We start from the raw sequence: 15,948 nt of genomic DNA on the forward strand, positions 1-15,948 counted from the left end.
AATCAATAAAAAACTACACACAAAGACTGATAAATAAATGTGCAAATGTAGACAAAAAACTAATAATAAATAGAGAGATCAATCGATAAATCAATCAATCGATCTGAGAATGTGAGTTGTAGAGTCCTTGAAAGGGTTCCATAGGTTGTGGAATCAGTCAGTATTAAGGCAAGTGAAGTTTTCCCTAACAAAAGAAAATCTGTAGATGCTAGAAATCCAAGAAACACACACAAAATGCTGGAGAAACTCAGCAGGCCAGGCAGTGTCTATGGTCAGAGTAACACACACAAAATGCTGGAGAAACTCAGCAGGCCAGGCAGCAAGAGTAAACAGCTGACGTTTTGGGCCAAGGCCTTTCAGCAGGACTCAAGGGTCTCAGCCTGAATCGTCAATTGTACTTTTTTCTATAAATGCTGCCTGACCTGCTGAGTTCTTCAGTATGTGTTGTGAAGTTTTTTTTTGCTGGTTTAGAGCCCGATGATTGAAAGATAATAACTGTTTCTGAACCTGGTGGTGTGGGTCCTGAGGTTCCTGTACCTTTCGAATGTCGCTCGCAGTCCATCTCGAAGAGATGGGTCTCCCACTGGATCATATGTTACGAACGGTACTCCCCAGCGTCTTCTCTTTCTTCTTCTCCCCCCGAACAAAAGCCCCAAACCCAACATTAGTGTCCCTCACCAGAGAAACCTCCCCTTAATTCGACCATCCTAATTGGATGGCAGACATTTCTCCTCATCTCTTATCTTCAACAATAACCCAAACAAGCTGAGAACAAGCTGCTCTCACAGAACAGCACAAAATGAAATACATACAGCATAACAGAAAAACATGAACCAGGGCATTACACTCTGCTCCACCAAATTTGTCCCACCTCATCTTAATACAGCCGCTTTCAAAGGAATTTCATGGTCAGCACCTCCAATCCATTTGTCAATGGTAGTGACATTATCTCACTAGGGGGATGGCCGTAGCACTCTATTTCCCGGTGCTACACAGACCAGCCTATCTGGGGGTCTCCTGATTCTATAAGACCTCCTTATCCCATCATTTACTTCTTCATTTTCAGACACTGCTTGGGGTACTCCGGGTCTACATGGTGAGGCCTCCCCGGTCGATCAATCGTGCCTTCTGGCAGGTCAGGTCCCTCTGCCACTTGGCTGAGCTCAGCTTCATTCCCAGTTACTTTAGAGCCCAGACCCACCTTCGTGGTCCAGCTGCAAACCTGCCTGTCCACAGAATCTGTCCCCCTGATTTCACCTGCCTGAGAGTGAGAAGAGTTGGGAATCTCTTCCTCAATCAGTGGGGAGCTAGCAAAAGGCAGCATATACCACACCCCCATTTCCTCATCCTCCGAGTCCATATCCCATTCAGAGGCGGGAGCTGGTCTAATCTTTCCTGGTCCTTCAGTCGCCCCGAGTCGCCACAGAGTCCTTTTACTAGGTGTAGGGTCCAGGTTGAGCTCTGGGTCAACACACACCTCTTGTCCCAGAGGTAGAAGGTAGTTCCAATGGACAATCTTGACAGGCCCATTTCCATCCTTTGGTTTCACCCAGAAAACTGATATGTTTGGCATCGGACTCTCCACCACAGTGGAGCACCACAGCTGCCCAGTGGTCAGCCAGCTTATGCTTCCCAGGTAGCCCCAGATTCTTTATGAGGACTCAGTCTCCCAGCATGAGTTGGGAAAAATCTAAACTTCTGATCATACCTCCTCTTGTTTCCTTGATTCTGCTTGGCAGCCGCGGCCTCAGCTAATTCATAAGCCTTTTTCAGCTCCCTTCTCAAATCAGACACATACTTCAGATAAATCTTCTGCAGTAGATCTTCCTCGCCAGTCCCAAAACAAAGGTCGATGGGCATTCTCACCTCGCGCCCAAAATAATATGGCGAGTATTATTATTATTATTATTATTATTACCCAGTATCTTCATTTCAGGTGCAGTTGTAGCAGAGGACCAGATGTCCAATATGTTGACTCCACTTGCTCCTTTTGCTGATCTCCAGGGTTCCGAGCACATCTAGCAAGGTCTGATTAAACCTCTCGGGCTGGGGATCACCCTGTGGGTGATAGAGTGTGACCCTCGACTTCTTGACTTTGAGTATGCCCGGTAACTCATGCATGAGCCTACTCTCAAAATCCCGTCCCTGATCCATCCGCCTGGGGAGGCCATAATAAATGAAATACTTCTCCCATCACACTTTGGCCACTGTGGACGCCCTCTGATCCTTGGTAGGGAAAGCTTGCACATATCTGGTGTAGTGATCCGTGATGACTAAGGCATTCGCCATGTGGCAGACATCTGGCTCTATTGACAGGAAATCCATACACACCAGGTCCGGGGGCCCCGCACTCTGCAAGTGGGACAACGGAGTAGCCCTCGTAGGCAGCGCCTTTCTCCGTATGCATCGAATGTCTGACCTGCAGTATTCTTCAACCTCTGGCTTCATTTGGGGCCAATAGAACCGATCTCTGAGCAATCCATAGGTCTTGTCAACCGCCAAATGTCCAGAATCATCATGAAGTGACTTCAGCACTGGTTCTCTGATACTTCTCAAGCAGAACCAGTTGAGAATGCTGAGGCCAGTGTGGAGGTGACGTGACCCGGTATAGGATCTGGTTCCTCAACTCCAATCTGGGCCATTCTCTCAGTAATGGAGGCACTACAGCATGTTTTGTCTTCTCGACTTGGTCCGGGTCTCCTTTTTTGACCACCGACCAAATGGTACCGATGCCCAGGCCATCTCGCTGAGCAGCTGCCACTTCCCCAGGACTCAATTCCAGCAACCGGTTTGTCTTCAGAGTAGTCAGGTTACAGTAAACTTGTGCAATGGCGTCATCAGAAGCTCCCAATTGATGTACTGCTCAGTCCTACCCTTGCCTTCCCTCTGCCTTCACCAAACTGGCACATGGCTTTCACTCTGGGGCAGGAACGCTCTCCCACTCTCCGTCCCTGTCCAGCCCTTCATGCGCACTTAACTGATTCACCTCATCTCTACACCGCAAGCAATCTAGCTGCCTCTCCAGCTGAAAAATGTCGGCAGAAAAGTTCTTCCCCTTCTCCTGAAACATGTTCTGAAATCCTGCCAGAAGCTCCACTGGGCTTCCAGCGCATCAAACACCTTTTCTAGCACTTGCATGTAGCCCACCTAAGTAGCAAAGGGCAAAGGGGTTCTGTGTCTTCACATGTCAGGAGCCGACTGCTTCAAACTTTCAACCAATCGTTACCTTTTTATGTCATCAGAGCACTGCCACTCATCCAGCGACTGAGAGATGTGCCCCACCCAGGTCTCATTCTCCTCTTCCCCCTCGGCAGGGTATGGGGGCTGGGCTTCACCCCAGAGAACATTCTCAGCTTTCGATAGCTGGGACCCTCTGCCTGGGCACTGGGCCATTTATTCAGCTGATACCAACCCAGAAGTCTCACTCCACACTGGGACACTCATTAGACATTTCAAATCAGACCACTCCTTCCCTACGCTCTGCAGAAACGAGAGCACCCTGGCTTTGAAGTCTCCACCCCCAGCTACGGGAGACTCGACTTGAGATACAGCCCGTTCCGCTACACTCTCCTCTCCCACGGCCCCCCAATAGTACCAGGCAGTTCCACTTCTGTTACGTCATTGCTAAACTGAACTAAAACAAAGTCTGTGCCCACCATTTTATCAAACCTCCGCCCCACAATCGTAACTGCTCCTATGGGTTTAAATGTACTTAAAGTTCGAAATAGCAAGTTGTCAGCAATATGTATATCTACCCCACTTGATACACATGCTTTTGTTACCAGTAACCCTGTGGATTCATCTCTGGCAGCATCCATAACCACGTATCATAATCACTTTACCAAATAATAGTTAACACAGACTTAAATACACAACCCACTGGATCAATGCTTAGGGCAATCACACAGCATCCAACAAAATCAATCCCAGATGAGCCCCCACAATGAAACCCCCAGGTTTCCTTGGCTGCGTAAGTCTAGGGAAGACACTCTTTGGCCCTGCCAAACTCGTTTGACTGAGACGCTGTCTCACCCCAAACCCCGGTTTGTGTGGATGCTGTGTAATTTGCTACCCTGTTACAAGTTAGTGTCACGAATATGATTAAAGGAATTATATTTATGAATTTTAACTAAAGGGTTAGAAAAGAATAACAAAAAGAAAAGGATCCATTCTAATTAAACAGTCAAATGTGCACAAGTTGGAGCTCATCTTGAACTTCTCTGTCACTCACGCACTGGGCCCTTGGTCAACGTGAAAGCACACACCACCTTCTGAACATCGCTCGCAATCCGTCTCGAACAAACGGATCTACCACCGGGTTGTATCCTATGAATGGTACTCCCCCTTCTCTCTTCATTTTCATCTCCCCCTGAACAAAAGCCCCAAGCCCAACATTAGTGTCCCTCACCAGAGAAACCTCCCCTTAATTCGACCATCCTAATTGGTTGGCAGATATTTCTCCTCATCTCTTATCTTCAACAATAACCCAAACAAGCTGAGAACAAGCAGCTCTCACAGAACAGCACAAAATGAAATACATACAGCATAACAGAAAAACATGAATCAGGGTATTACATTAATGTCAAGGTCCCTGGAGAGAACCCTGAAGGACAGGATTAATCGATATTTGGCCAGACAGGGACTAATCAGTGATAGTCAGTATTGCTTCGTGGGTGGAGAGCCTCTTTTGGCCAACTGAATCATTCCAAGCAGTAACATACTGTAATACACTGATGATGTCAATACGACTGATGGAGTTGATGTGGACTTCAGTAAGGTCAATAGCAAGGTCCCAAGTGGAAAACTGTTGGTGTTTCCCTTGTACCATTCCAAGCATTGATCTGTCTGGATGGCATCCCAAATCAGGTCTTTTGTTGTACCATAGTACATATGACACTGAATGGCATGGTAATGTAGCACCATAATGCTTTACAATGACAACTAGGGGTTGAATTCCCACTGCTGTCCTTAAGGAATTCTTGTTGTTACCACATGGGTTCTCCCTGCATGCTCCAGTTCCCTCCCACATTCCCAAGACATCGTTAGGGTCAGTGTCTTATGGACATTCTATGTTGGTGCCAGAAGAACGGTGACACTTGTGGGCTGCCCCCAGCACAATCGTTAGACTGTGTCTTTGGGATGTGGGAGAAAACCAGAGCACCCAGAGGAAACTCAAGTGATTGTGATGGAGCTGAACACTGGTTGCAGGTGCTGTAACAGCATTATGTTAACAGCTGTGTTACTTTACTGAACCTGTTACAATCAAAACAAAATGTCACATACAGTGAAAAACTTGTCTTCCATGTCAACACAAGAGATTCTGCAGATGCTGAAAATTTTGAGCAACACATACTAACATCCACTGTCCCCTCCTATTAGATTCCTTCTTAAGCCCTTTAGCTTCTCCTCTATCCTCTCTCAGCTTCTTACTTCATCCTGTTTCCCCATCCACCAGACTTCACCTATCACCTTCTAGATTGTCCTCCTTCCCCTCCCCCACCTTTTTATTCTGGCCTCTTCCCCCTTCTTTTCCAGTCCTGAAGAAGGGTCTTGGCCCGAAATGTTGACTGTTTATTCATTTCCATAGATGCTGCCTGACCTGCTGAGTTCCACCAGCATTTTGTGTGAGTTGCCGACCAGTGCAGGGACGGTAGGGATGCAGCTGGCTGAAAGTCAGGTGACTTACTGGACAGAAGACAGCGATATAGATTGGCAGACTGGTCTTACACGTAGTGTGACAGAAACCCAAGAATCTGAGGACTTGAGTTCAAATCTCACCATGGCAACGAGCAAACTCTAATTTCACTAATTAAATTAATTAAACAATACATCAGTCATGGTGACAGATTCTGTTAAAGAATCTCAATTAATTCACTAATATCCTTCAGGAAACTATCCCTACTCTCCTTTGGTGTATATGTGACTCCAGCCCCAGTAATTGGTCGACCCCTGAGTGCACAATGTGGGGTCAGAGCAATGGTGAATGGGCTTTTTGTTTAATTATTTACTTAGTGAACACTGGAGTGCGGAGTGGGTCCTTCTGGTCCTCGAGCCTGGACGTCCCAGTAACCCCTGACAAACCCAATTAACCCTAACCTAACCACAGGACAATTTACAATCACCAATTAACTAGACGGTACCTCTTTGGACTGTGGTGGAGAACTGGAGGACTCAGAGAAAACCCACACAGACCCCTTACAGAATGGCACCGGAATTGAACTGGAAATTCCAGAGCACCCGAGCTGTAACAGACTCAGCCCTTTTACTGTTCATCTTGCTGAAAGAGTAAACGTCAAAAAAAATTTATATAAACAAATCAGGCCAGTCAATTCACCCAGCAGAACCAGGAAAAAGTAGTTAATTGGTTTATTATAGGAAGCATGTGGAAGAGGATGCAGAGGAGATTTAGCAGGATGATGCCTAGATTAGAGAGCACATCTTATGAAGCTCCTTCCCTTCCTCCCATGGTCCAATCACCTCTCCTGTCATAATCTTTCTTCTTCAGCCCTTTACCCTTTCCACCTATCACTTCCAATTCCCACCCCCCACATTCCTATTCTGGCCTCTTCCCCCTTCCTTTCCAGACCTGGTGAAGGTCTCGGCCCAAAATGCCGCCTGTTAATTCCTCTCCATAGATGCTGCCTGACCTGCTGAGTTCCTCCAGCAGTTTAGAAACTTTCAGTTTAAGGTGGTGCTACTGAAGGTGAGCAGCAGCTTACTGGAAGTCCGAAAGGCAAGAAATTCAACTAAAAATTATTAACGCAAACACGAGGAAATCTGCAGATGCTGGAAATTCAAGCAACACACACAAAATGCTGGTGGAACGCAGCAGGCCAGGCAGCATCTATAGGAAGAAGCACAGTCGACGTTTTGGGCCGAGACCCTTCATCAGGACTAACTGAAAGAAAAGATAGTAAGAGATTTGAAAGTAGGAGGGGAGGGGGAGATCCGAAATGATAGGAGAAGACAGGAGGGGGAGGGATGAAGCTAAAAGCTGGGAAATTGATTGGCAAAAGGGGTACAAGGCTAGAGAAGGGGGAGTATCATAGGACGGAAGGCCTAGGGAGAATGAAAGGGGGAGGGGAGCACCAGAGGAAGATGGAGAACAGGCAAGGAGTTATTGTGAGAGGGAAAGAGAGAGAAAATAAAAGGAAGAAGAAAATATATAATTAAAAAATAAATTAAATAGACAGATAGATAAATAAATAAATAAGGATAGGGTAAGAAGGGGAGGGGGCATTAACGGAAGTTAGAAAAATCAACGTTCATGCCATCAGGTTAGAGACTACCCAGACGGAATATAAGGTGCTGTTCCTCCAACCTGAGTGTGGTTTCATCTCAACAGTAAAGGAGGCCATGGATTGACATATTGGAATGGGAATGGGACATGGAATTAAAATGTGTGGACATATCAGAATGGGAATTCCTCCCCCCCCCCCATTTTCTGCTTTCCTATGTGAATCCCTTGTCCATTTGTCTCCCCATCCCTTCCTAGCAGTCTCCCTCCTGGCACTTACCCTTGTAAGTGGAACAAGTGGAACCTGCCCTTACACTTCCTCCCTCACCACCATTCAGGGCCCCCAGACAGTCCTTCCAGGTGAGGCGACACTTCACCTGTGAGTCAGTTGGTGTGGTATACTGCGTCCGGTGCTCCCGGTGTGGCCTTTTATATATTGGTGAGACCCGACGCAGACTGGGAGACCGTTTCACTGAACACCTATACTCTCTCCGCCAGAGAAAGCAGGATCTTCCAGTGGCCACACATTTTAATTCCACGTTCCATTCCCATTCTGATATGTCTATCCATGGCCCCCTCTACTGTCAAGATGAAGCCACACTCAGGTTGGAGGAACAACACCTTATATTCCAACTGGGTAGCCTCCAGCCTGATGGCATGAACATGAACATTGATTTTTCTAACTTCCATTAATGCCCCCTTGGTACTCCATCCCCATTTATTTAGATATATTTTTCTTCTTCCTTTTTTCCTCTCTTTTTCCCTCTTACAATCACTCTTTGCCTGTTCTCCATCTCCCTCTGGTGCTCCTCTCCCCCTTTCTTTCTTCCTAGGCCACCCGTCCCATGATCCTTTCCCTTCTCCAGCTGTGTACCCCTTTTGCCAATCACCTCTCCAGCTCTTAACTTCACCCCACCCCCTCCTGTCTTCTCCTATCATTTCAGATTTCCCTGACCCCTTCCCACTTTCAAATGTTTTACTATCTCTTTTTTCCATTAGCCCTGACGAAGGGTCTCGGTCCGAAACGTCAACCGTACTTCTTCCTATAGATGCTGTCTGGCCTGCTGCATTCCACCAGCATTTTGTGCGTGTTGCTTAAAAATTATTAATGCAGCTTTTCTGAACTAAATTGTGGTAAATTTTTACCAGAAACAATGAGGTTGAGTGAGTGATTCAGAGAACAAGAGTCAAGATCAAGTCTAGGAGGAGTTTCCAGCTAACCCGGGTGTGAGATTGGATTGCTCTAAGTGCCACGCCAACCTTAAGAGGTTGAGAGGCTTCAAACTGGGCGGCGTGGTCTAATCCGTTATGCCTGCCAAAGTGTTTTGCTATGGTGGGCCACAGATCCTAATGCAAGGCGTGATCCGCTGTTGGACAATTTAAATGCCGGCCCAGAGAGACTGGAAAGGCAGGGTGTCGGGATCGTAGGTGCGAGTTGTGCCAGTTTTGCTCGCTCTCCCGCGATATTCGCTCCTCTCTCCGTGATGCCTGCTCTGGCTGCTGTGCTTCTCAGCCATTTGCCCCGTTAATCTGAGGTGTGCAACCTCAAGATTTGGGCTGCCCCAGAGTTCGGAATGCTGTTGCTCACTCCTATCGATTACAAGATTTGTGTCTTTTTATCTTTCTCTGTGCATCAGGTATTGGACTTTATTTTTTTAATTGGGCTCTTTCTAGTTTCTTGCTTTGTGGCTGTGTGTAAACAGACAAATCTCAAGATTGTACATAGTCTTTGATAATAAATTTATTTTGAATCTTTGAACTTTCAGTGTGTTACTCTAGATTTCCAGCTTCTGCAGAAACTGTAATGTTTTTGAATTTCTGTAGTGCCTTTCAGCATTGTTGCTGTGTAATGTTGGAAACACAAGTGCAAAGCCAGACCCCACACACAACAATGTGACCATGACAATTCTACTATTTTTGTGCTATGCTTAACGGCTAAATAATGACCCCTGACATAAGGGAGAGCTCCTTGCCCCTCCACAGTTATTTTACACCTACTAAACAGAGCTGATAGCCTTTGATGTAACATATCCAAAAATAGCACTTCTGTGAGGGCAGCCCCCTCTCAGTACTGGCCCTTGAGTACCAGCCTGGAAATTTGTGCTCTCATCTCTCCTACAGATCAGCAATCACAGAGGTGAGAACCCTGCTCACTGAAGGAATCTATTGGGCACATCTACAAAGAGCACTGTCACAAGAAAGCAGCATCCATGATCTCACCACCCAGATCAAGCTCTCTCGTCACTGCTGCCATCAGGAAGGAGGTACAGGAGCCTCAGGACCCACACCGCCAGGTTCACAAACAGTTATTACCCCTCAGCCATCAGGCTCTTGAACCAGAGGGGATAACTTCTCATGCCCTATCACTGAACTGTTCCCACAACCTCTGGACTCACTTTCAAAGACTCTTCATCTCATGTTCTCAATATTTATTGCTTGTTTATTTATAATATTTTTTTCTTTTTGTATTTGCACTGTTTGTTTTCTTTTGCACACTGGTTGTTTATCCACCTGGCTGAGTGAAGTCTTTCTATTATTCTTGCTATTAGAGGGTACTAGCACAGATAGAAGATTGGCTATTAGCCTGGAGGCAAAGAGTGCAAATAATGGGAGCCTTTTCTGGTTGGCTGCCGGTGACTGCTGTTGTGGAGCAGGGGTCAGTGTTGGGACCACTTCTTTTCATGTTATGATTTGGATGAAGGAATTGATAACTTTGTGGCCAAGTTTGTGGACGATATGATGATACACAGATGGAGGGACAGGTAGTGTTGAGGAAGCAGGGTGTCAGTAGAAGGACTTTGACAAATTGGGGGAATGGGTAAAGAAGTTTCAGATGGAATATAGTATAGAGAAGTGCAGGGTCATACACTTTGACAGAAGAAATAAAGGTGTGGGCTATGTTCTAAAGGGGGGGGGGCGGGTAAATGCAAAAATCAGATGTAAAAGGACTTGGAAGTCCTGGTGTGGGATTCCCTAAAGGTTAACTTGCAGGTTGAGTCGGTGGTAAGAAAGGCAAATGTGGTTAGCATTAATTTTGAGGGGAGTATTACACAAAAGCAAGATGTAATCCTGAGGCTTTATAAGGCACTGGTCAGACCACACGGGCCCTTTATCTGAGAAAGGATGTGCTGCATTGGAGAGGGTCCAGAGGAGGTTCACAAGAATGATCTCAGGAATAAAAGGATTAACATATGAGGAGCATTTGATGGCTCTGGGCCTGTACTCACTAGATGAGAAGGTAGATTTAATTGAAACCTATCTAATGATGAAAGACCTAGATGGAGTGAATGTGGAGAGGATGGTTCCTCTGGTAGGGGAGTCTAGGACAAAAGAGCACAGCCTCAGAACTGAGGGACATCCATTTAGAACAGAAATGAGGAAATACTTCTTTAACTAGAGGGTGGTGAAATAGTGGAATTAATTGTCACAGGTGGCTGTGTAGGCCAAGTCATTGGATATATTTAAGGTGGAGGTTGATAGGTTCTTGATTAATAAGGGAGTCTAAGGTTATGGGGAGAAGGCAGGAGAATGGGGTTGAAAGGGATAGTAGATCAGCCGTGATGGAATAGCAGAGCAGCCTCAATGGGCCGAATGGCCTAGTTCTCCTCTTATGGTCGTTCATTGATTCTCTTGTGTTTCTTGTGCTTACTGAAAGAAATTGAATCTCAGGGTTGTATATGTGACATATAACCATATAACAATTACAGCATGGAAACAGGCCATCTCGGCCCTTCTAGTCCATGCCGAACGCTTACTCTCACCTAGTCCCACTGACCCGCACTCAGCCCATAACCGTCCATTCCTTTCCTATCCATATACCTATCCAATTTTGCTTTAAATGACAATACCGAACCTGCCTCTACCACTTCTACTGGAAGCTCATTCCACACAGCTACCACTCTCTGAGTAAAGAAATTCCCCCTCATGTTACCCTTAAACTTTTGCCCCATATACCACATGCACTTCTGTAATAAACCTACTTCAAACTTCAAAAGGGCCTCGAGTTAGGAAGTTTCACTTGCATTTGTATAGCACCATTCACAACCTGAGGCTGTCTGAGTGCTTCCGAGCCAATGTAGTATTTGAAGTATAATCGCAGTCGCACTATGTTCCCACAAGGATCCCACAACAGCTGTGCCTGTGTCTGGCCAGGTAATCTATTTCTGGTGTTAATGATGAACAGCATAATCATGGAACATTTCTCCAGTTCTTCTATAAAATAGTCAAGGGGAAGTGTGTGTGTGTGTGTGTGTGTGTGTGTGTGTGTGTGTGTGTGTGTGTGTGTGTGTGTGTGTGTGTGTGTGTGTGTGTGTGTGTGTGTGTGTGTGTGTGTGTGTGTGTGTGTGTGTGTGTGTGTGAGAGTGTGTGTGTGTGTGTTTCACACATTGGGTGTTTAACGGTCTTCGTTGTGTGGGATTTTTAATGTGTCCAATTCTGTTTCGTTTTGTGTCTGCCTGCAAGAAGAGGAATTTCAAGGTTATATTTGGTAGATAGATAGATAGATACTTTATTCATCCCCATGGGGAAATTCAACTTTTTTTTCCAATGTCCCATACACTTGTTGTAGCAAAACTAATTACATACAATACTTAACTCAGTAAAAAATATGATATGCATCTAAATCACTATCTCAAAAAGCATTAATAATAGCTTTTAAAAAGTTCTTAAGTCCTGGCGGTTGAATTGTAAAGCCTGATGGCATTGGGGAGTATTGACCTCTTCATCCTGTCTGAGAAGCATTGCATCGATAGTAACCTGTCGCTGAAACTGCTTCTCTGTCTCTGGATGGTGCTATGTAGAGGATGTTCAGAGTTTTCCATAATTGACCGTAGCCTACTCAGCGCCCTTCGCTCAGCTACCGATGTTAAACTCTCCAGCACTTTGCCCACAACAGAGCCCGCCTTCCTTACCAGCTTATTAAGACGTGAGGCGTCCCTCTTCTTAATGCTTCCTCCCCAACACGCCACCACAAAAAAGAGGGCGCTCTCCACAACTGACCTATAGAACATCTTCAGCATCTCACTACAGACATTGAATGACGCCAACCTTCTAAGGAAGTACAGTCGACTCTGTGCCTTCCTGCACAAGGCATCTGTGTTGGCAGTCCAGTCTAGCTTCTCGTCTAACTGTACTCCCAGTTACTTGTAGGTCTTAACCTGCTCCACACATTCTCCATTAATGATCACTGGCTCCATATGAGGCCTAGATCTCCTAAAGTCCACCACCATCTCCTTGGTCTTGGTGATATTGAGACACAGGTAGTTTGAGTTGCACCATATCACAAAGTCCTGTATCAGTTTCCTATACTCCTCCTCCTGTCCATTCCTGACACACCCCACTATGGCCGTGTCATCAGCGAACTTCTGCACATGGCAGGACTCCGAGTTATATTGGAAGTCTGATGTGTACAGGGTGAACAGGACTGGAGAGAGTACAGTTCCCTGCGGCGCTCCTGTGCTGCTGACCACCGTGTCAGACCTACAGTCTCCCAACCGCACATACTGAGGTCTATCTGTCAAGTAGTCCACTGGTATACGTACTGTACTTTGACAAAAAATGTTTTTGAAAGATTGATGGTGCATTCTCTCTCTCATCTGTGCCACAAGATGACACAGGTTTAAGGTGCTGCGGAGTAAGTACAGAGGAGATGTTAGGGGTAAGTTTTTTACACAGAGAGTGGTGAGTGCGTGGAATGGGCTACCGGCAACGGTGGTGGAGATGGATAAGACAGGGTCTTTTAAGAGAATTTTGGATAGGTACATGGAGCTGAGAAAATTAGAGGGCTATGGGGAAGTCTAGTAATTATTAAGGTTGGGACATGTTCAGCACAACTTTGTGGGCCAAAGGGCCTGTCACCGTGCTGTAGGTTTTCTGTTTGTATGTTTCTATCTATATTTGCCCCTGTCTTCTTTTCCCTCCCTCTCCCTCCTCTCCCTCCCTCTCTCTCTCCCTCCCTCTTTCCCTCCCTTTTTCTCTCTCTCTCTCTCCCCTCTCCCTCTTCCTCCCCCACTCACTCTTTGTGTGTGTGCAGCTTGTTGTGATTACCCAGGTGCCAGCATCAGATTGTGTGTGGACCCACATGGCTGAATAATAAACAAGGAACGGATTACTGCCTCTAAGGCGCAGTCACACAAAACAGCAGGAAGTCCAGCATCACTGATAATGAGATACAGTACATAGGCAGGGCCAGGCCTGAGCCTTTTCAGTGTGTGACTGAGGCCTCTTAGAAAGAGGTGACATAGGGTTGGAACATGTAGAATTCTTGTGGGTAGAGTTAAGAAACTGCAAGGATAAAAAATGCTCCCAATGGGAATTATATACAAGCCTCCGAACCATAGCCAGGATATGGGGTACAAATTACAATGGAGATAGAAAGGGTATGTAGAAAGGGCAATGTTATGATAGTCATGGGGGATTTTAAAATGCAGGTCAATTGGGAAAATGAGGCTGGTGCTAGATCCCAAGAGAGAGAATTTGTAGAATGCCTACAAGATGGCCTTTAAAGCAGCTTGTGGTTGAGCCCACTTGGAGATCAGCTATTCTGGATTGGGTGTTGTGTAATGAAATGGAATTGATTAGGGTGCTTAAGGTAAAGGAACACTGAAGAGGCAGTGAGAATTCAGCCTGCAATTTGAGAGGGAGAAGCTAAAGCCAGATGTATCAGTATTACAGTGATAAAGGGAATTACAGAGGCCTGAGAGAGGAGCTGGCTAAAATTGATTGGAAGGGGACTCCAGCAGCAGTGGCTGAAGATTCTGGGAGAATTTCAGAAGGGTCAGGATAGCTACATCCTGAAAAAGACGTATGCTAAAGGCAGGATGATGCAACTGTGGCTGACAAGGGAAGTCAAAGCCAACATGAAAGCAAAAGAGAGGGCATATAATAGAGCAGAATTAGTAGGAAGATAGAAGATTGGGAAGCTCTTAAAAATCTACAGAAGGCAACTAAAAAACCCTAAGGAGAGAAAAGATGAAATATGAAGGTAAGCTAGCCAATAATATCAAAGAGAATACCAAAATATATTTTTTTTAGATATATAAAGAATAAAGGAGAGGTTAGGAGAGGTTAGGAGTGGATGTTGGACTGCTGGAAAATGATTCTAGAGAGGTAACAATGGGGTACAAAGAAATAAAGAATGAACTAAGTATTTTGCATCAGTCTTCACTCTGGAAGACACCTGCAGCGTGCTGGAAGTTCTAGAGTGTCAGAGGGCAGAAGTAAGTGCAGTTGCCATTACTAGGGAGCAGCTGCTTGGGAAGCTGAAAGGTCTGAAGGTAGATATGTCACCTGGACCAGATGGACTACACTCCAGGCTTCTGAAAGGGGTGGCTGAAGAGTTTGTGGAGGCATTGGTAAAAAATTTTCAAGAAGCACTAGATTCTGGCTTGGTTCTGGAGGACTGAACAATTGCAAATATCACTCCAAGAAGGCAGAGTTCAGAAGAAAGGAAATTATAGGCCAGTTAGCCTGACCTCAGTAGTTGGGAAGATGTTGGAGTCAATTGTTAAGGATGAGGTCCCAGTGTACTTGGAGGCACATGATAAAATAGGTAAAAGTCTACATTGTTTCCTTAAGAGATGGCAGAATTGATGGCTTTGTGACCAGGTTTTCAGATGATATGGAGATAGATGTAGGGGCAGGTAGTGTTGATGAAGCAGGGAGTCTGCAGAAGGACGTAGACAGATTGGGAAAATTGCAAAGAAGTGGCAGATGGAATATAGTGTAGGAAAGTGTATGGTCATGCACTTTGATAGGAGGAATAAAGACATGAACTATTTTGTAAACAGGGAGAAAATTTAAAAAACTGAATCCAAAGAAACTTGGGAGTCCTCATGCAGAATTCCCTAAAGGTTAACTTGCAGGTTGAGTCACTGGTAGGGAAGGCAAATGCAATGTTAGCATTCATTTCAAGAGGACTAGAATATAAAAGCAAGGATGTGCTGACATTGGAGCGGGTTCAGAGGAGGTTCACGAGAATGATTCAGGGAATGAAAGGGTTTTTATACAAGGAGCATTTGATGGCTCTGGGCCTGTACTCGCTGGAGTTCAGAAGAATGACAGGAGATCTCACTGAAACCTATGGAATGTTGAAAGGCCTGGATAGAGTGGATGTGGAGAGGATGTTTCCTATAGTGGGGGAGTCTAGGCCCAGAGGGCACAGATAGAGTGGATGTGGAGAGGAGTTTCCTATAGTGGAGGAGTCTAGGACCAGAGGACACAGATAGAGTGGATGTGGAGAGGATTTTCCTATAGTGGAGGAGTCTAGGACTGGAGGACACAGATAGAGTGGATGTGGAGAGGATTTTCCTATAGTGGAGGAGTCTAGGATCAGAGGACACAGATAGAGTGGATGTGGAGAGTATGTTTCCTATAGTGGAGGAGTCTAGGACCAGAGGACACAGATAGAGTGGATGTGGAGAGTATGTTTCCTATAGTGGAGGAGTCTAGGACCAGAGGACACAGATAGAGTGGATGTGGAGAGGATTTTCCTATAGTGGAGGAGTCTCGGACCGGAGGACACAGATAGAGTGGATGTGGAGAGGATTTTCCTATAGTGGGAGAGTCTAGGACCCTAGGGCACAGATAGAGTGGATGTGGAGAGGATTTTCCTATAGTGGGGAGTCTAGGACCTGTTCAGAGCCTCAGAATAGAGGGATGTCCATTTAGAATGGAGATGAGGAGGAATTTCTTTAGCCAGAAGGTGATTTTTA

The sequence above is a fragment of the Hemitrygon akajei genome, chromosome 25 (genome assembly GCF_048418815.1).
Source record: "Hemitrygon akajei chromosome 25, sHemAka1.3, whole genome shotgun sequence".
NCBI lineage: Eukaryota > Metazoa > Chordata > Chondrichthyes > Myliobatiformes > Dasyatidae > Hemitrygon > Hemitrygon akajei.